The 23,193-nt window shown below is 34.4% G+C and overlaps 1 non-coding gene across 1 annotated transcript; it reads left to right on the top strand.

Moving 5' to 3' along the window:
- The first annotated feature begins 6,201 nt into the window (after positions 1–6,201).
- Positions 6,202–6,274, top strand: Trnaa-agc (transfer RNA alanine (anticodon AGC)). The gene has a single exon. It is a non-coding gene; the product is annotated as a tRNA-Ala (tRNA).
- Positions 6,275–23,193: the final 16,919 nt, after the last annotated feature.

Genomic DNA, 23,193 nt, shown 5'->3' with positions numbered 1-23,193 from the left:
GGGCTCATATTTTAAGCGTTTTTCGATCACGCTATGAAAGTCAGATTTTATAACTATGTAAAATGTAGAGACATCAGTAGTCATTATTATTACATTTATCATACCTCTCGGTGTTCTGTGTTTTTCGTATGAAAATAAGGGACGAGACTAGTAAGACGTTCAGATGTTGGTAATTGATACGCCTTGCCCATTACAATGCAGTGCCGCAGAGGGTTATTGAAAAACCCAAAAATTATGAGCGGCACTACAACTACGCTCGTCACCTAAAGACATAAGTTGTCAAGTCTCATTTGCCCAGTAATTTCACTAGCTACAGTGCCCTTCAGACCGAAACACAGTAATGCTTAAACGGTAGAAATAGGCGCCGTTGTGGTACCCATAATCTAGCCGGCATCCGGTGCAAGGGAGCCTCCCACTGGTAAAAATATCACAGTATGTACTACACAGCAAACATAGATTATATGGACGTTCATTGTAAGATTGAAGTGCAAATGCTATTATAATAAATCACTTGAATGCTAATTACACCGTATATGATAGACATTTAATTACAAACGTCACTTTATAATAACAAGTTAATCCCACAAATTAATTTGAATAGAACAGATGCTTACATTGATTTATTTATTATATTAAACGTGAAACAGTCACAAGAAGAAATCTTGTATTTCAATATGTATAACATTTTTCGATACACTATTTAATTAACATAATATTATAAAGCTATTACACACAGATATTATTCGCAAGATACATCATTTCATCTCAAGTAAGAAATCTGGTGAATATTGAAATTAACATTACAAAGAACGATTTGCTATTTTACTGATAATATAATAACCCTTTGTTCGTTAATCTAGTAAATTCTTTTCGATATTCAAAATGTTTAATAAATGTTATGTGAGGTTCTTGATTTCGAGTGTGTTACAAAGTAATTTGTTAATTATTTTAATAGTCTCGAAAATCATCGAGAGCATTATTACCCTTCAGCTCTTGGATTAGGTAGAAGTTGACTAAATGACTAGTATAGTGCCTCGCCTAGTATCGGAAACAGGACTCGAAAACTGGAGCGATTGCCAATTTCGCGGTCATCTGGAAAGCAACGGTAAAGTGGATTTGAAAAAATGGAGCAAGGCAATTCTCCAAGCCAGTCTCGCGCTCTACAAAGAGCAGGCCTGGCCACATATGGAGTATTGTTCTCATCAGTCATCTTGAGCTTCCAGTAATGCTCGAATTGTCGGAAAATCTACTAAATGGCTCGATGTAAATAGATTAAATTTAAATAGGCTTTGCGATGCAAGCCTATATAAATTTTTATCGGTGCATGTGTCACATGGTTAGGATCTTCGTGCTAGACCATTTTTTGTGGGCATCGAACACGTATATTATAGTATATATAAAGTGCGCAAAAAAATAATGTTGAGAGAGTTTCTTGCGCCTCTTCTTCTCTCTCAGAGCGCCATTTGTTTCCGAAGCGGTAGTAGTGTCCAGTATATTACAAATGACATCAAAATGAATTCTAAACTGATCAGTTTTGAGAAAATAAATGCCTTTAATGCCTTTTACGACAGCAAGTAAAACACAGTCTTATAAACGTTAGAATTGTACTGTTCCACTTCAAAAAACGCTATGATAATGTAATAATTACGTGGCGTTCCCCGCTTGCACGTGCGACAACAGTTCATCACTGACTGCCTGCTCAGCGCCCGGCGCCCAATCTCGACCACACTCGCACCACAGGCCGATCACACCCGAGACAAGACGAGTACCGAAACATTTTCATACTCGCTCGAGGCTCGATGTTATTGACTACGAGATATTATAATAATAATAAATTTGGTATAAAGTTATAACTAAACATAAACAAAGAATATGCAAAATGTTTACAATATCGTTGACAACACTGACAATACAATGATAACTCTGAAGTTTTCTGATTGACAAGCTGCCTTGCAAATAAACGCGGGAAAAGTTATACGTCCGAATATACCAATCGTAAGCAAAATGTCTATTTGTAAACATTTTGCATTTACTTGGTTTATGATTAATTATAACTTTATGCAAATTTTATTTGTAAGGCCGATAGTATTTACTTCCCCGGCACCTTTAACTCGCTATAATTTATTTAACTAACATTAATCAAGTCTTACGTGCTAAGGATACATATAACTACATTAATAGGCAGTTACAGTATGTACATAAATACAAGTCGTACAAAAAGTAAAAATTTATATAATAAGTAAAGTTTTGTAAATATTAAATGTATATAATGAAAGGTATAATGGTGTAAATGTTTATAAGAAAAAAAAAATTCACAATCGTAATATCTCTGTGACAGTGACGCGTGAATCTCTAACGTTGCAGAATCGAGTGTCTTAATTAATTCATAATTAATAATTAATGATGTTAATCACTTTAGAATAAACATTTAAAGATAACGTTACTTCGGTGTAGTTATACAATTCCAGCTGTTCTTTTTTTATAAAATTAACATTTGTTCATATAATTCTCATGCGAGAGTCCATTGCTTGTTCCCATTACGTTTCCTGTTTCAGGCTTAATTAAGACCCAGTGGTATCGTTTACAATGTGTCAACGTACAACACTAACCAACTTTCTTGTAGACTCACGACGTAAACTTGAATAAAAGATGGAGACGAATACAGCTATTTTAATTAACTTTGCGAAATGAGTAAAGCTGCATGCGGGTTGGAGATTTTATACGGTGTCTGTTTATACGGTGAGGCATCAAAAATTAATATCACTTATTATACGTCAAAATCTGCAAACCATTCAAGAACTGTATCTCAAGCCAGGAAAGAAAGATGGTACTACTTAATTTTTTTTGAAAGAATAATTTCGCAGTCTTTCTTTGTAGATGTACACCGTACACTTTTATGAATAATGTTGTTTTTATGTTGTATGTTTTCACTGTAAACTTAGAGCAAGTAAAATTTTATTTTTGTATGCCTACCCGGCAGATTGTTAGCACCTATGATTATATTGTAACACCAAAATACCCACTCAATCTATGCAAATAAATGACATGATTATACTTGTGAAATATGTGAGAAAAAAAAGAAAAAGCTTAGAAAAAGCTCCAATTATTCGAGATAAAATGCACTCTTTGTTATTTTCTGTGTCATAGACAACGTGTGTGCTAATTTTATGATACTCGGTTACGTAGTAGACATGAAATTCGTTGTAAACTTCGATTAAGGAATGGTCTCCGCTGTGCTCCAACTAGATACCGTACTACCTAAGAACTTTAATAATTGTAGTGTATATTGGTTATTTGTATTTGACACTTAACCTTTCACACGCTCCCGTGTACATGCATCTTTCATAACGTTAAATTATATGTTATTTTACACTGAAATTTATAAAATATTAAATACTTCCTAATGATAGTATGTGATCCCGGTGTCTTTCTTATTTCTTGAAGTGTTATTTTTACAAAGTTTTACTATGCAACCCGGCATTTTAGTTTCAAAGTTTAACAGAACATGTGGCACGTCCACGTCACACGCTGTTCGAGACTGCTCGAGTATGGATTTTAATCTAAGGTTACGTAGTTATGACAAGACATGAAACGTTATAAACAATATAATATTCTTTCAAAAGCAAAAAAATCCTTAATCTAAGAGAATATTTAACATTTTCGCTTCCATCATGCAAATACCTTTTGAATGAAAATAATTCTTAGCTGAAAATTTAATAGACGTTTTGTAAGGACAAATCGTCAATCTGACGCGTCAACCATCAATTGTGACAATCAATGATAAATGTCGCACAGTTTGTAGGTCACAAATGTTTGCAAATGATTCGATTTCTGCACTTCAATTGTATCAATCGCTTTGCTATGTTAATTAGCTGAATACAACCTTTACCCACCCCTAATCCCTTCCTCCCCCCCTTCCTCCTTCACTTCAACTCATGTGGTCGTGAGGTCGAAGGCTCATTACACTAATGGGTAAGGGACTTTCAACCACCCACGTGTTTGTGCCGTGCGTGGATACCCGTACGGAGGGAGCAGGGAATCCTGGTGGTTGAGCGGATAGCGGGTCGGTCAGTTACCTGCTTGACGTAACACACCTCTTTGGTCCTGGGCTTCCTCTTAAACGGGCGGTCGAGGGCCAGCCACCCTCGATCAATAAGCTGTGGCTTCCCGTCAGAGGGCTGCCGGCGAGCTACCTAAAATCCATGTGGGTGCCATTGGCCCGGTCGCGGGTGCTGGGGTGAGCGCGGGGGGCTCTCTTCTCCCCGTATGCAGCTCCTGCATTTCTCGACCGTCAGTCATCAGTCATTCACGGTGAGGGTCGCTATATCCCCACAGAAGTCCTGGCGTCCATGCACATCAGGGTGTATGGCGTCCCCTACTGAGGCTCCATGGTGGGTGGGGCGCTGTCGGGGATGAAATTTACAAAAATTTCAAGTATGGATAAAAAGAGAAATACTGATACGCCTATCGATCCAGCTGCTCTCCCGGGAGCGCTTATTCAGGTGATCGCAAAGTTGCCTAAGACCCAAACTTCGGCTGCTCCTACAGCGCCAAAAGAGACTTTAGACCTCTCCACTCTTAAAGGAAGCTATACCGGCAACAACCTTCACGGACGATGCCTGGACGCTTCCTATCAGAAAAGAAGAGAGCAAGCCCAGTTACAAAGCACCTAGTAAGGCTGCACGCAACCGCGCGCGAGCTGAAGCTAGGAAGGCGAGGAAAATTGCCGCCAAAGCCAACCCTCCCAAATCCCAAGAGGTTAAAGGAGGTGGCGCGGTGGGAGACAAAGGCAAGCCTCAAGGACAGCCTCAAATCCCACCGAAAGAAACAGACAAACAGGCACAGAAAAGGCCGCGCGGGAAACGCGCGGGCAGACTAGTCTACGAAAGGGCAGAAGCTCGAGTTGCTTCCGGGCAGGGATCACACCCTCCCAAGGGCAACAAACGAGCTCGTCCTGATGAAACTTTGTCACCTCCTCTACAGACCCGCTAAGGCTGCCCAGCTTCAGAGGCAGAGCCAACCACGGTGACGGTACCCTCAAGCTTTGGTGCGAGGATACGTACACCGTGGAATGGTTTTCACGCTTCTTGTCCGGTCGCCAGATTTCAAAGATGATAACCCTATTTGTGTCGATGTGTGGTTTTGGTGTACGAATTCATACTCGTATGTATGTTTATTCCACGTTTTATAAGAAGGGCAACATTTTTGTGATTCCTCTGGTGATAAAAGACAGTATGGGCTGCAGTGATCACGTTCCATAAGGTGATTCTGATATGCTCGTTTGTCCTGTTCCTAAAATAAAACCATTTATATTGACAAGTTGTAAACAGTCAGCCACGCTTGGCAATAGCTCCTAAGTATTTAAAAGGCATATACTAGATATAACTACCGTTTCGGAAGCAAATGGCACTCTGAGAGAGAAGAAGCGACGCAAGAAACTCTCCAAACATTCTTTTTTTGCGCTCTTTTTAATGAAATACTTATACAATATTGTACTGTTATTTCTATTGCTATAAAATAATCATAATCTAGTCCCAGGCTGTCGGATCACTTTGAATATTAAACTTCTAACTAACGCACACAATAACAATTCAATTCGGTAACGTGTTATCGGGCTGTCAGGTTGTATATACGCTGGTATTCTTAGTATATAGTTGTAATATACCTAATAAGATATGCTTATGATTTATGTTGACAAAATTACAACTCTGACAGCTGACGCTGGTAAGTACTGCAACAACTGACCTGTATAAATACCACTGGACAGGCTGTTCCATATGTTTGACAGCAAATTTTTTGAGCCTATTTGAAGTTCCACCAGCGAGCGTCCAGAGAACTAATTTTGACGTATAATACAAATGGCTGCGCAGGAACGTACAATACTCTGAAGTTTTTTTACATTTTGAACTAATTTCGTTCCTATTTCGTGTTATTTATACTTCAAAAATTAACGTAATAAATTACATATTTTTTTTGTAAATAGTTTAGTACTGCAGAGTCTCGCTACATGGCCAACAGCGCCAAAATGGCGAATATCAAACAGGCACAAAAGGACTTTGACAGCCGCCAGTTCAGTGGTATATAGAAGACTAGTAGAGGTCAGTGACTGGTATGGTAACTTTCAACTTGCTCTACTTATATTGTATTTCAATGACAACTGGTTTGTACAATATTTACAAACTATTGAGAACCTTTCACTACGGGGGCGTAGCTCAGATGGTAGAGCGCTCGCTTAGCATGCGAGAGGTACCGGGATCGATACCCGGCGCCTCCAAATTTTTTTATATTTACATATTTTTTTTTCTCCTAAAGTGTCAAAAATACAATATTTTAGTAGTTATCTATCTATACCGGAATATTTCTCTGACACTTTTTTTATTTCTTATTCTTAGTGTTGCTTAAACTTCCTCTAGTTTAAATAAAATACTTTTTAAAGGACTAAAACACGTGTATTGTAAGTGTGTTTTTATTCCTGCTTAGTACGGAAATCAAATCAAATCAAAATCACTTTATTCATGTATGTCACGGAAATTACACTTTTGAATGTCAAAAAATTAATAAACTATACTAATATTATTCATATTCTTGCTTAAGCTTCCTTTCGGTTTTAATAAAACATTTTTTTTATGATTAAAACGCATGTAATTGTACACTTAACATTAAATTTTTGCGTATCGTTTTTATAAAAAGTGTTTAAATTAAATGTGTTACACTTGCATTAATAAAAAAAATACAACTTCCTCTTAGTGATAATTGTTTCCTTCATGTAAAATGTTATTTTAAGAGGCAAATATTATTATATCATTAGATGTTTAAATTGCCCGAATCAATTTTAATGTACATTGGAAACTCTTCACATAAACGAAGATACATAATATATATATTTTTGAATCATACAATAATTATAAATATTAATTTTTAAATAAAACTCAGATAAAATACAGTAAACAATTTACATTTTTCAATCCATACATTTTTATTTTTTTATTATATTTATAAAGATCAGCAGTTATTCTAATATAAATACGAATTTATTTCTAGGATAGTACTAAGACATACCACTGAAACATTTAAATGTTTCAGTTTAAATGTTCAATTTACCAGTGGGAGGCTCCTTTGCACAGGATGCCGGCTAGATTATGGGTACCATAACGGCACCTATTTATGCCGTGAAGCAGTAATGTATAAACATTACTGTGTTTCGGTCTGAAGGGCGCCGTAGCTAAGGGCGCCATAGCTATTGAAATTACTGGGCAAATGAGATTTAACATCTTATGTCTCAATGTGACGAGCGCAATTATAGTGCTGCTCGGAATTTTTGGGTTTTTTCAAGAATCCAGAGCGGCACTGCATTGTAATGGGCAGGGCGTATTAATTACCATCAACTGAACGTCCTGATCGTCTCATCCCTTATTTGAATAAAAAAATGTTTGTACACACTTGCTATTGTATTTTATATAACTTTTAAAATACCTCGTTACAAAAATTTATTTGTAAGAAGTTATAAACTTTACGTCAGTTAATATGAAGCTTTATTCCATTTTGTATTATGTTCGTTACAATATTTCCACATAAATAACTCTCACGTCAATTGCACAAGCGTTCCGTTAAATTGATGTTTCAATCCATCGACAATGCAATGGTCAGAACAAAATAACATTTGGTTTCCAAATACATTCCACTAAATGCGACAAATTTCTATTGGCTGTTACTGTACGTATCACATTGAAAACGGCAAAATAACTTTGAGCGCCGACAATTAAAAAAATAATTAATAATAAAAAAATATTGCGTGCGTACAAATAACACATGTCTGAAGTAAAACCTGTATTGTGTAAGAACCTCTAAACTGCATATAAAGTCCTGGTACATGTTGCTAGGATGACACATGATTTCAACCGCTTTGAAAGACATTACTACCACCGTTATCATATTTTTAGTTCTCCTGGTGTCTATGTAGTAATAAGTCGTGCGCCTGACGTCAGAGTATATTAAGTTATGCTCGCGTCATACATAAGACAATCTTTTCTTCAACTATGATTGCCTGGTACCAAACATTGTATAATGGCTCCTATCATTTTTCTCTGCCACGTTTATACTCTAAGAAATGTATGTGTCTGTCTCTTTATCGTCTCGCTTTTTCGTTTCATCGACTTTCAAATCACAATGATGTTAATGAAGTTTTCACTCCAAAGGGTATTTATTATTATTTTAAGTTTCCTTTTATTTTAGGGATGTTGCCAAGTAAATAACAACCATGTTTTAATACTAAAAAGAAGAAAGAAAACAACAGCAGCTACCCAACACAGCGTACAGTAATAGTCTAGAGTTAACACCTTAATCTTTTATTTTACATAAGAGGCGGCAAACGTGCAAGAGGCTCATGGGATGGGGAGAGGTGAGGCAACCGCCCATGGACATCCGCAACAATAAGTGTCAAGAGATGCGTTGCCGGTCTTTAAGTATGCTATTTTCTGGAAGTCGTATCGGTTCGGGAAAACAGCACCTAGTAATTATTTCCACAAGTGGCTGTGCGAGGCAAGAAATTCAATAATTTTTCTTGTTTTGATTTAATTTGTTATTGACGTACTTGTGATAACTTATAATGATGTTCCAATTATACGATTACGACCGCGACGTTATAAAACTAAGAGCACCTTTGGATTTTGAACCCGTCAGCATTTTTTCAGTAAGGGCTAAGCGGCTAAATTTCTATTCGTTTTTAATGGAGAATCTCATGTGTTAGTTTCTTATTATGTTATAAATCAAAAATAAATATGAGTCTTAAAATTTTATGACAAATTGTAGTCCGTTTATTGTTAACAAATCGGTTTAAAATAAACTTGCTTGGAGTACGAATGGGTAGGTACAGAGGAAAAAAAATGTAATTTACGAATTATTATAAAACCAAACTTTTTATACGGAATACATTTTAGTGAATTAGTGTTTCGCCTAAAGTTTGAAATATTGTAACAACTCCAATAATTGATTATAAATGATTCGATTTGGTTGAACTGGCACCTAGTTTGTATTTGGGTGGAACGGAACGGCGGCACGGCGGTGGAAAGGCATTAAAAGTTCAAGAAATGACTATACGCTCTGTCCACCTTACAGGCTGGCAACGCATCGATCCCTGGTTTTGCGGATGTCCATGGGTGGCTGCCTCACCTGTCCCCATCCCGTGAGCCTCTTGCCCATTTGCCTAATTAAAAACGAAATTGTGTAGTTGAATTGTTTGAATTCGGTGGACAATAATTTAATATGATAAAACAGAGGAGATACGAAACAATAATTGAATCTATATTTGTGTCATCATTTGATAAGGGTAGCAGTAATTTGTATTGTCTTAAGGTTCCCTTAAATTACTCTCCTTATTTGTGTAAAACACATTTCAATTTAAGTATGACAGATTTTAATATATAAAATTTCGCTTTCCTGTGGAGTGGAGGATAAAATTTTATAGTATACAACCAACCAAGCTTGTTGTCAGGATTTGCGCTCAAAAATTTAAATATATATAAGTTAAGCATGAAACGGCTACCCTTCTTTACGGCGTTTGAAATTCACCATTTAGCACCACTTTGAAAAATTGAATGAGAACAAATGGAAAGAAACATATTTTTTATTGATATCTATGTTATACAATCTCAGCTAAATGACCAACGATACTCAGACGTTTCAAATTGCTTAGGTGAGTTTCAAAATAAATTATAAAGAAACTTAAGAGTTGTTAAGTTATAGTAGACGTATCAATCCACATACAGCGTTAATAAAATAAATATATTCCAGGTGGTCCATGCAAAGGTATGTATCTCAAGTATTTACATAATTTCACATTTCTTCTTTTTGCTAATTATATAAGTTTTCACTTTTTTTTTCACTTTTAATTCCACCTTCGCACGATACGCCACAAGTTAGAATATCATCCACACCATCTGGATGTGTGGCAGTCCTCCATAGTGCGGTTTTCAAGGAGCTTTCTTCCTCGTACTACAAAGCTGTGGAATGAGCTTTCTTGTGCGGTGTTTCCGGGACGATACGACATGGGTACCTTCAAAAAAAGCGCGTACACCTTCCTTAATGGCCGGCAACGCTCTTGTGATTCCTCTGGTATTGCAAGAGAATGTGGGCGGCGGTGATCATTTAACACCAGGTGACCCGTACGCTCGTTTGTCCTCCTGTTCCATAATAAAAATAAAAAAATAAGTATAATTATAAATTTCGTTTTATTTGACGAATGAATTTCGTATTATTTCGAATAATATTTACACTATCGAGACCAAAGTTTATAAAATTATAATAATGGATGCTAGCAGATAATTTTTATTTAAATAAACAAATTCATATTAAACATAAATAGCTCACGCTATGAGTAATTAATGATTTCCCTAAAATACCGGTTCAGCTTATTATGAGAGTAGCCGAAACAGACGGCAATAAACCTAAATTTGGTATTCCGGTATTACTCCCATGGAATCAATAACAATCAATTATTTTATGAATTATTCCATTTACAAAAATTTTAAAGATGCCATTGGGTGTCAAGATGCCGCGTACACAAGCATCTTTACAAATAGCCAATACACACTACACTATAAAGTTGCCGTAATAAAAAAGCTATTGTTATTAGGTAGTATCTACTTGGAGCACAAGGGAGGCCAACCTTTAATCTAAGAAAAGATCTAATTCAAATGCCTCCAATATTGTTAAATTCTAGGCTGTGATCATAATGTATTCACATCAGCCACTTATTGTTAATCCATTTATTTTGTGAAAACCGTTAACGAGAGGAAAATATCGAAGTCTCTTACGTAGGCAGATATTGTATCTGTCCTCCAAACTTTGATGAAATCTGTGGCAGCGTGGAAAGTTTGGAAATAATCTTATTATAAAGGTTCCTCGAAGTCACGTCCTGAATATTTTATGCGGGCTAATCCCTTTTTAATGTAAAATAGTTTTTGTGTCAGAGTTTTCAATTCCACGCTGGTACTTTAGTGTAGGTATGTTAGACTTCTCTTAGGGTGAATTCTATAGATCATACTTAGACTTTGCTTAGACTTTACTTACGTGAAACTTAGCTGAGTGTGAGCTTAGCATAAATATTGATTTCTTTTTTATAGTCATTTGATAGCTTAAGCTAAGACAGCCGAATGCAAATGCAAAGCAAAAACAAACGAGGAAAACTAGGACCGGACCGATCAATGGTAACACGCGTACTGCATCTCTACTATGCACTGGTAATAATTGTTACTCGGGCCGGTCCTGTAATGATTATAAGGGTCGAGATGAGCAGGACGTTCAGCTGATGGTAAATGATACGCCCTGCCCATTACAGTGCCACTCAGGATTCTTGAAAAACCCCAAAAGTTCTGAGCGGCACTACAACTGCGCTGGTCACCTTGAGACATAAGATGTTAAGTCTCATTTGCCGAATAATTTCAGTAGCTACGGCGCCCTTCATACTCAAACATAATAATGTTTACACATTACCGCTTCACGGCATAAATAAGCGCCGTGGTGGTACTCATAATCTAGCCGGCATCCTGTGCAAAGGAGCCTCCCACTAGTTAAATATTAAACCTTATTTCTATAAACTGAGTAAACAAGTGAACCTCAATCAGTTAATCCACAATCGACATTGGGTTTCACAGACGCTTGTTGGTTTACGTCGTACAAATACACAACACGCCTGTGGTCAACGTACATGGAAATCAAATTAGATTATACCCTGATCTACTGTCAGACCCTTACAACAGATTCTATTATATATTCCGATAATTATTGTATGTACAAAGATAATACACTGTTGGGATTTTCAGAATATTTGAGAAGGATGCCGGATATGTTCGAGTTACTTATTTTAATAGTATCTCTATTCAAAGTCAAATTCAAATATTTTCATTCGAAATAGGATGTGATATCACTTATTGTAAGTCAGAAACTACCACCCTTTCCAAAATGAATGCCTCAGACCTGAGAAGAACGGGCGCAACAAACTCAGCGGGCTTTTTTTTTTCATCGACAAAATATGTTTACAAAGTAATATTGTACAATTAAACTTATTTTTTAATAGCCTGAGGGTGGTCACTCCATTCCCAATCTACCACAGATCATTAAGAAAGACATTAATGTTATAGTAACCTTTGCCACACAAACGTTTTTTAACAATGGTTTTGAATAACGCAATACTTTTGTTTTGAACATTTTCTGGGATCTTGTTGTAAAATCATATATATTCGTAACATATTAGTCGAGTAGTAGGCATTATAAGTTTATGTCTGTTCCTGGAGGTAAAGTCGTTACTATGACATCATATTAAGCATTATTTAATTTGTTACTGTACCCAGTATTCCCGGCCAAGAATAACATTCCATTGTTTGTCAATCAATGTAGTTTGTCAATCAATGTTAAAATAATACCACACCTATATGCGATGAAGATTATCGCATTTGCATGATGCTGCATATCGAAAGGTATATTTTTTATAAATTATTTTATTGTTAAGCAACATTCACCCACAAAATTTTGCAAAATTTTGCAAACTTTAATATTTTTAATAATTCCGTTACGTCACTAAAGTTCCAAAGTATTCGAATCCATCTACATATTATAAGACAAAGTGCTCCGCTGCGTCTGTCTGTCTGTTCGCGATAAACTCACAAGTTGGATAGCGTGATGCTCCAGGAAAGTTTTAGTATATAATTTGTCAAGTTTTAGCATACATTTTTGTACATATTAACGAAATTTCTTTGAGATGTCGGAAAAAATAAGCCGTCTAGGAGCTTTGAACGAAAACGCTGTGTAATAAACCCTTTGAGATATAACAAAATAATGTATGGTGGAATTGTGTATCTTAAATAGGTCTACAGAAAAGTCCCGAGTGGCATAAAGATAACATACTATATCAATTTAAATATTTTCAAAATTTCCAATTATAAAGCTGGAATGTAAAAGCCGTTTGCACAAATACGATATTAATCCTTATCATTTTCTATTGACAGAACAGCAACTGTGGGGTCAGCTAGTAGCTTAAAACAAAGTCGCACTGTTGTATATATATAGTGCTAACTCTCCTAAGCCACACAACATTATTTTGATGTTACTACCAGTGGAAGGCTCCTTTGCACAGGATGCCGGCTAGATTATTACTACCACAACAGCGGCTATTTCTGCCGTGAAGCAGTAATGTATAAGCATTACTGTGTTTCGGTCTGACTGGCACCGTAGCTAGTGAAATTACTGGGCAAATGAGACTTAACATATTATGTCTCAAGGTGTCTAGTGCAGTTGTAGTGCCACTCAGTATGTTTGGGTTTTTTTAAGAATCCTGTGCGGCACTGCATTGTAATCGGCAGGGCGTATCAATCACCATCAGCTGAACGTCCTGCTCGTCTCGACCCTTATTTTAATTACAAAAAATGTTCTTTTCTCCATCAGTCATAATTCTTCACGAAAGGTTGTCATAGTATAATTCAGTTACAGTATAAAAAAAATAAATTTTTTGCATCTTAGTTCTGAAAACTAAATGCCAATACTGTAAACGGTCTTTCCTTTTTACTTTTATGTAATACAATTTATAAAAACTATGGAATTTCTTTATTGGATGCGCTAATTTTTTAAAGCTGGAAATAACATTTTTCTAATTTGTATCTTTTTTTTAATTTAGCAGTTTTAATATCTTTAATATCAGACAGATACTAAATTAAAGACAGATATAAAATAGAGTCATAGAGTGCGGTGGGTTCGCGATAACGTCCTGTTACTCTCTTACTGCGGACTTGTGCTCGTAGTGCGCGGCTGGTGATGATGACGAGCACGGTATCACTAACACTGTCATTATTGGTGTCCACGGGTCAAGTGACATACAATAGTAACATAGTGTCAGATTCCGTGCTCGAACCCACTACACTCATCCTGATGAAGGACCTCCGAATGGTCCGAGACTAGTCGGTACCCACACAACAGCCGTATTAATAAATAAGATGATAATGTCTCACGAAAGTTTTAATAATTTAAGAGTCAAAGAGATTTTATTACAAGTTAAGACATAGAATGTATATGCGAATAGACTTTTTCCCGACCCGACTAAGAGTGCTGACATTGCATTATCACGTTGAGATAAGCTTACGAAAACAGTTTCCAGCAAAAAGAGGTTCTAATATTTCACACAAATATGGTTGGAGAGTGGAACAGGAAAATATATTTATAGGTGTTCGAACGTGATCCGTTATCCCAATCTAATAACATGATGAATATCTTTCTATAGATGTTATAAAAATGTGTCTTGAGTTGGCCGACTGGAAATGATGACCGTGTGTAAACAACAACTTTGTAGTTTATTATTATTTAATAAAATTGAATTTGAGAGAATTATGTTTAGAATGTTTGTATTTTATGAGGATTGTTTATAAGCTAGTACATACTAACTCAGAAACGGCATGACCAATGCGTTTCTCTGTTGTTCTATTGCAAATTCTCTATAATTCCAATTGGTTGGAAATCTACACAGGCACCGCGACCTCTCGCGTTCCGAGCGAGCGCTCTTAATGTGTAAAGTAGATCCTGTAGATGAAGCAACAACCTGAGAGTTGAACAAAGTTACAAGATTTTATCAACGATAAGAAGATTCAGTTTTATTTATGTAATTAATCCCAGAAGTGAGGGTTATCACTTTAAAAGCATAACAATGATATATATAGGTGTATATGAAAGATCTTGTGCCTGGTCGATTTTGGCAAGACAAAACATAACAAATTACCTAAGATAAAATTCAAACATCCTCTTTTTTACTGAAAAAGCTGTAAAACATAGTACATTTTTTTACTATATCGAGAACTAAATTAACTACAAAACATGGTTGGAAATAAAGTAGTGACAAAAAAATTAATCTCTTTAGTTTAGTGATTACTTATCTCTGTGGAAAATGCTAGCATTATTCATAAGAATAATTTATAGAAATTATTTTTATTAGGCTAAATATAATTAATGAAAATTGTTACATTGAGGAAACAGCTTTGAAATAAAATATAAAACATCTATTTCATAATAAATAACTCAAGTGCATAAAAGGCATTTGTTTTGATTCCTTTAGAATTCTTTTTGATGTCATTTCTAATATACTAGACACTACTACCGCTTCGGAAACAAATGGCGCTCTCAGAGAGAAGAAGCGGCGCAAGAAACTCTCCCATTTTTTTTTGCGCTCTTTTTAATCAAATATACAATATTGTATTGTCATTGCAATTGCTATAACATAATTATAATCTAGTCCCAGGCTGTCGGATCACTTAGATATTCAGCTGTGATTAGTAAATATAGCCACATTATAGGAGACTAACAAAAATTGTCAATAGGCTACTGTGGGCAGGATAAATAGCTCTGTACTTATTTGGCCTATGAGCATAATATGAATCATAATTAAATAAATTTATCATCAATAAATTCAACCAAAATACATAACACAATATGTGTATTGAACTGAATAAATATAATTAATAACATACTCTTTGTTTAACGCTTCAACATAAATGGTAATAATGGATTATATTTGTTTTAATACTGCGTAATACATTAAAGCTATCAAAAATGTATGTTAAATTCTTGGATTATTTCAAAGACCTCGATTTTATTAATTAGTCAATTCCTTTCACATAAATCAAATATTTTCTGTTTTAAAAGCCTAATCCGTCAAAGTTTAGTCTATTCCTATTTAAATAGTAGGACTTAATCTTATGTAAATATCTAATTATATTTTTCGATATAGCCACCTATTCGATCCATTATCTAAAATACAATTGTAATATATTTTTCCATTCTTAAAATTCCTTTCACTTTTCAGGATTTTTCGGTGTGGAGATTTGGTTGGTTGAGTTTCATCTTTGGTGGATGTTCTTCCACACTTGAAGTCGTCGAATGAACGTGAAATTGAAGATTTCCGCGGAGCATTTTTACCTAAACTTTTCTGTGAATGTTGATTAACTTATTTCGTACTGAAACGTTATTTTTTATAAGAAAAACTGATGAGACGTACAAGATGTTAACCTCATGGTAAATGTTTACTTTAATTGCAATTCAATTTCAACTTTAACAACTTTTTCGACAAAATTCACCGGTAAATTATTGAAAGAAAGATTTCCATTTCTAAAAAAAATATATATTTATTTTTTAATCTATTGAATACGAGTATAACCAGTATTTACTTTTTTGTTTTGGAACAGTTTCAACCTCTTGCTCACTATTTATTGAACGTCCCTTGTGACAACATAACAACGAATTAATTAATGCAAATCACATTTGATCCTAAAACTCCTATATATCTCAAGGAAAAATTTTCAGCATAAAGTAATCACCAACTATATCTTCGATCTGTCTATAATCTCTTGCTTTGTACACTTGTTCATAAAACTTTCTTTTTCAACAGTTCATTTACTGTGCAAGCTGTTAAGCTATCGAATTCTCTTCCCACTGTAATCAGAAAGGCTGAAACTCTCCAATCTTTTCGAAACAATGCTCCATAATAATTATTTATTTCTATGACAAATTCATTACTAGTTCTTTTATTGGAGTTATTTACTGTATGTGTATGTTTAAATTATATGCATATTGATAACACAACCTTCTATTATTTTTTCAACTAAAACTACTTCATTACAGGTTGCCTGGTAGAAATCACTCATCATAAGCGATAAGGCCGCCTATTGCTTTTTGTAGTCTCGATTTTTGTTGTATTTAATTATTTTGTGGTGTGCAATAAAGATATATTTCATTTAAGTTCATTTCATTTCATTTCACTTTTAAACTAAATTTATTATGGAATAATTTCTCAAAATTTACTTATAGCAAAACCAACTGAAACTTTAAGAAAATCTAACTATGACAGATCACATCATAAGATCTTAAAAAGTTTCTCCGCAAGATCTTTAACATCTCACACGATCCATTTTATAATTTCCAGGAAAGTTTGTGGGATTGAAATTAAAATAACGAAAAACGTATGTAAGAAATAAGTGTTTATTTTTTATAACTGAATTAGATAGATACGTATGAAATTATCCACAAATGATGATTATATACATGATTCAAACTAACTAAGGAATTTCTCTACACCCATGCTTTATATCCTTTACTAGCTGACCCGGCAAACGTTGTTTTGCCATATAAAGTATAATTCACGCGATGGCTTTATAAGTAATAAAATATTGCCTATATTATAGCCTGTACATCATTTTGTTCTATTGTCAATAGTTTTTGCAGCGCACGCAAAAATAGGTTTTCGATTTTACACCTTGTGTTACAAAATAGCAATTTTATTACGGATCCCTAATTTTGAAAAAAAAACATAGCCTATAGGCTATATTTATCGAGGAACCCAACACTGAAAGAATCATTCAAATCGGACCAGTAGTACCAGAGATTAAAGATTCTAAAACAGTTAGCTTATTGCCAACATTAAAACATCCAATGTCAACATCATCCAAACGAGTGTTGTAATGAAATTCATTACAACATTATATCATCCGTTTTCATTTAATTTAATTAATAATAATTTTTTATTATTAATATAAAATTTAATTGTTACTAGAACTGACTTTTTTAATCTTAGCAGTAAGCTAATTGTTTCAGAATATTTTAAAGGATTCATATTATGGGTGTAGATAAAGTCTTGTATGCAACTGTTGATAATTAGGTATTAAAACACTCATGTGATATTATTATCACACTCGGCTTCGCCTCGTATGATAAGCCCATTCGTGTTTGTGCATTTGTGCCCCAAAACAAAAGAATTATAAGTAACTGTTTTTATACTTAAAATTATGATAAATTCAAAGTTTTGCTTAACTTAATAAAATGGTTTAAGTATCTTAGATATGTTTACTAAAGAATATTATTCAATTATCATAATAGTATATATTATATTTATTTACTAGCTGACCCGGCAAACGTTGTTTTACCATATAAATTATTTTTAGAGTTAAACCGTTTCTTGGACATTGCAACATTACTTTAATTTTTCTAAAATAAAAGAATGTTTCTAAAATAAACTTAGCCTTAGTTGCTCCTTATTACATCAGCTACGTGCCAATAAATCTATCTAATCTAATCTAATATTTAATAAATCAAAATCGGTCCAGCCATTTCAGAGATTAGTCGGAACAAACAGACAGACAAAAAAAAAATTTTGGTGTATAACCGTACCATATACATGTACTAAAAAACGGTTATTTCATTATTACAAACAGACACTCCAATTTTATTAATATGTATCGATGTATACATTAGTAATTAATTGATCACTGAACTCCTCCTAAAAAGTTCTACCGGTCATTGAATACATAGGTCTTTAAATACGTAGAATAGTTAGAAGAATTTAGATTCTGTGAATCGTTTATTACATTTATGTAATAAACATGGGCCTGTAAAGGCTCAGCGCTCGGACGGAACCCGAGAGGTCGCGGGTTTGAGTACGGCATCGTTCAAAGCATTTCATTTATTTATTTAACAGAATCACAACGTCAATCTGCAATCATGTTTTTATCATACCCGCCCCGACATTCGATTCAATGTTTATAATTCCTTTTAGAATTTATGTTAGTAGTGACTTTTATAAAAAGTTTCTATGATGATAATAAATTAATATTTTATATTGTCATCGCAGCACTATATAGTTGTTGAATGTGAAATATGTTCCATCGAAGTAATAAACACTTTGAGACACTTTTACGTTATAATTCTCGATATTTTTAAAAGCCAGTTACTTTTTTAAAATTAGTTTTTAACTACCTTTCTTGTCAATCAATTGTGATTGCCTCATTCGATATGATAATAAAAATTCTTGTACTAATATTTTATCCAAGAACAGATAATATTTTCCATTAAAATAGAAAATTGCAGAGAAATGCAGCTTAGTTTCACTCGATTAGACAATTGAGTCGTTTGAAGTAATATTGTGTATTTGAGTTTGATAAAAATACGTATTTTAATGTGTTATTGATTTCTATAACGAACATTCTCTTATTACGAAGTTACAGAGGGAGTGACACACGTTTTACCACCTTGGATGTGTCTCTCGCGCAAACTATTCAGTTTAGAAAAAAATAATACTCGAAACCTCATTATCATTTTTGAAGACCTATCCGTAGATCCCCAGACGTGTATGGGTTTGATATAAAATTTTGAGAGAACTGAAACTAATAAAAATATTGTTTTATTTTTCTATTTTTGTGTGAAAATATTAATGCAGTTCACAGAATACACCTCCTTACCAAGTTTCAATAGTATAGATCTTATAGTTTTGGAAAAAAGTGGCTGTGACATACACAGACAGACAGATAGACATGACGAATCTGTAAGAGTTCCGGTTCCTTCCTTCTTCCGGAATCTTGAGACAAAAGATGTCTCATTTGCCCTGCAATTTAGTGAAATTGCAGGGTGAAATAGCTAGTGAGCTATGGCGCCCTTTAGACCAAAACACAGTAATGCTTACACATTACTGCTTTTACGCAGAAATAGGTGTCGTTGTGGTACCCATACTCTAGCCGGCATCTTGTGCAAAGGAGCCTCCCACTGGTAAAGAATCTATTATGCATTTAAACTTTGATTTAATTGTGAAACAATATATATGAAATGATTAAATCAATTATATTGATAAAAATGTAGAGTTAAAGTTTAACTTAAACTGAAAGTATTGTTGAATTCTTAGATTAAGCAGCGGAGACCAATCCTCAATCTAAGGTTGAATCATATATTATTAAGTTTTTTTTCAAGTGACTACCATATTCTGAGTATTTATAGAATGAAAAACATACTTAATAAATGCAAAAGAACGCTGATATTTAAAATAAAATAATATTACTTATACATTTGTGTATTCTCATATTCATTATAACTTAAATGAATATTGCTTTTAAAACTTTTCAAATGAAACTTGTATTGCAATCCGAAATGAACGAATGAATATAACTTTCTTCAGAAGCGTTCATTTTATACATTTGCCAACAATATTGCGGAGCAAATCCCAAAAGAATGAACTGCTGTAATGGCACATCTGAAACAGAAAACTTACTGGAAACTTATACAATTTACTAGCCACATTTTAAATAAAACTACTATGTCTATGTCTTCTTATATTCCCATTGAGACTTCAGTACATAAAAAAACCTAGCAATTATGCACAAATAAAATTGAAAACAAAATTTTATAAACGACGTGGGACTCGAATCGCGACCTCCGTGCGAGCGCTCTTTACAATTGATAACCTGCTCAACCTCAAATTTGAATATGAGGAAATTGACTTGAGATGTCGCTCTTGCATCGTTCATACAATTTTGTTTTCAGTTTTATTAGTGTAATTAATCCCAGAAGTGAGGGTTATCACTTTAAAAACATAATAAATTGCATAGAAGCTATAGTATTACGAGTAGACTGTAACATAATTTATTTAAATTGTTAGTGGTAATTCAAAGACCTTATACAATTCCTAGCTAGAATTAGACTGCTAGAAATGACTGAGTCAATGCTACGAAGGCGTCTGTACCTTTTTTCTGTCGTTTTTATAACAAGTCTTACAGAACTTCAGAATTATATCCGGATTGAGCACCGCTTAACAGTAGCCATATTATTTTCGTTGACAGCAGTTGAAGGCCGCCCTTTACGAAATTCGTTATGTAAAGAAACTCGACCTCTCTCAAATTCAGCAAACCATCACCTCATGGTGCTCAAGCAAGGTGCTTCTCTCCCAAAAGCATTTTGAAGACGAGCGGCACAGTCTTGCGGAGAGAGAGAACTAATATTAAAATTATAAAAATCATCGCTCTAAAATCTTTTCGACTCAATTCCATTTTCGTTGCGTTCGAAGAACTTTGAAAAACAATTGACAATTTTTGTCACACATCACATGATTTTCCGCCAATTGTTTTTTTTATTACTAAAGAAGGTTGCAACGTTTCAAAAAATATAACATTCGAAATTCAAATAGTTCCGATTAGCTAGAAGTGCAAAACTTTTAGTGTGCCCCATGTATATACTGTTAATATGTCGGTATTCCCCAAGCCACATTCGGACGATTCTTAACGTAGCGAAGAGTTTTTAAGTATCGTTAATTTTTAAAAATATAGAATAAATTATACTCTTTTTTGGAAGTCTGTACTTTTTATTTACCTTCTTTGAGATCAGATACACTCTATTTCTTCTAATAAAAGTTGGCAATCCTACACCCACTTTTAACTATTTCTTTGTTTTTATTTAAAAAAAAATTAACTTTTTGAATAAAAACTGCGTACTAACCTCAGCGTGGCTAATAATACCTTCTGTTTCATAAAATGTTAAACTGTGCCAATTACCTAGTGATGTGGCCTCTTGGTATTATTTATTGATACTTATGCGTAACTAGCTTTTGGATCATTTCTATTTATAGCGGCATAAACCAAATCCCTTACCATACTTCTACCGTCACCCTGGATCATAAACAGCATTGGTACATGTACACTGCTATTTTGTCGGACGAATGTTGCACAAACAATATTTTCTATTGTTTCAATGCGGTATAATATTTTTGCTCAGGCTAAAATGTGTCTAATGAGGTTTCTAATTGAAAAGATGGGATATTAAATGAAACTATTGAAATTACGGACTTCAAGATAAGCCTCCATGCATTCTTTACGTTTTTTCCCAGTCTTCCCTCGAGGCATTTTTATAACAATTGTGTTACCATATTCGTCTCTAATTATATTTACTCAAGTACTTAGTAGTACGTACTAATTAGAATGAGTAGTTTTCAATGTTATAATTAAAGTTTTCGTAGTTTATAATGTTAACATTTTAGTATGTGATCAGTAACTAGAAATAATATTATACTTCTACTGCTTCAAAACAGGCCTTCAATAGATTGATAGTCTATAATAGTAATGCATTAATTAATATCATCACAAAGTGAAAAAATTTTAAATGACACTTACGTAAGCTGGTTTTGGAAAATTTTAGAGGGTACTGACTAGAGTCTGCAAATCTGGTTAACTCATGCAGCCACTTTTCACTTGTGAATCGTCTATGATGTAGTCTAAGTCTCTAAAAATACTAACAAATACGTCTTATAATATGTAACCATATTTTAATGATATTTAATAAACATATATGTAACTACAATATTAATAAGCGAAAATATTATAACAGCGTTCATCATTTCAGCTTGAAAACGTCCACTGCTGGACAAAGGCCTCCCCCAAAGATCGCCACGACGATCGGTCCTGAGTTCACCTCATCCAACGTGTTCCGACGAAGTTTAAGTAGTCAGTTTAATGAAGTTTAGATCAATAGATCAGATCGTCGGTCCATCTTGTGAGGGGACACTGTGTCTTCCAGTACGTGGTCGCCATTCGAGGACGTTTCTGTCCCAACCGCCATCTGTTCGTCGAACTATGTGCCCTGCCCACTGCCACTTCAGTTTCGCCCATATGGTTGGGCTATGTTGGTGACTTTGGTTCTCCAACGGATCTCCTCATTTCTGATTTAATCTCTCAGGGAAACTCCGAGCATAGCCCCTATCAGCGACAATGGGCTTCCTCATAAGGCTCAAATTAAATCAAATCAAATTAAATTATTTTAAAGTTATCGACCACGTCTGCGCACCGTATAACAGCGTTATAAATTGAGAATACACGAAAAATTACTTGATTTTGGTACATCAATACATGCGCGGTACTAATTTTAGTAGGCACAATTTTGGAGCTAAATTGGTTGAGCGTGCATTTATACTGGGTTCAGGCGGAACGATGACTTTGTCACAAATATACCAAACGAGGCATACCTAGAGTCACTAGTTCTACTGCGCTAAAACTAAAAACTAAAAAGTTATTACAAAAAAACTACGTTTAAAAAAACCGACATCAAAAAGTGAAAAGTATCAAATTATCAAATAACTAAAAATTTTATTTTATACACCTTTACCTTTAATATTAATAAAATACTATTATTTATATGTGCCACCTATAATTGATAGGTTTTAAGTCGATGCCAAGCCTTAAGTAAAATAAAACCTATATTATAAACAGCTTACTTACTGTAATTATTAAGGTTGTCTGGCCACGCATGTCTGTCCGCTTGGGTTGTTTTGTTCTAGACAAAGCTATCCCGCTAAAAGTAACGCTTGGCGAGTGTAGGTACTTACCTACTACTACATTTGGCTTGGCGCCGACTTCA

This window comes from Leptidea sinapis, chromosome 28, assembly GCF_905404315.1.
Source record: "Leptidea sinapis chromosome 28, ilLepSina1.1, whole genome shotgun sequence".
Lineage (NCBI taxonomy): Eukaryota > Metazoa > Arthropoda > Insecta > Lepidoptera > Pieridae > Leptidea > Leptidea sinapis.
Note: the sequence above shows the minus strand (reverse complement) of the source record. Positions and strands in the feature narration are given on the sequence as shown.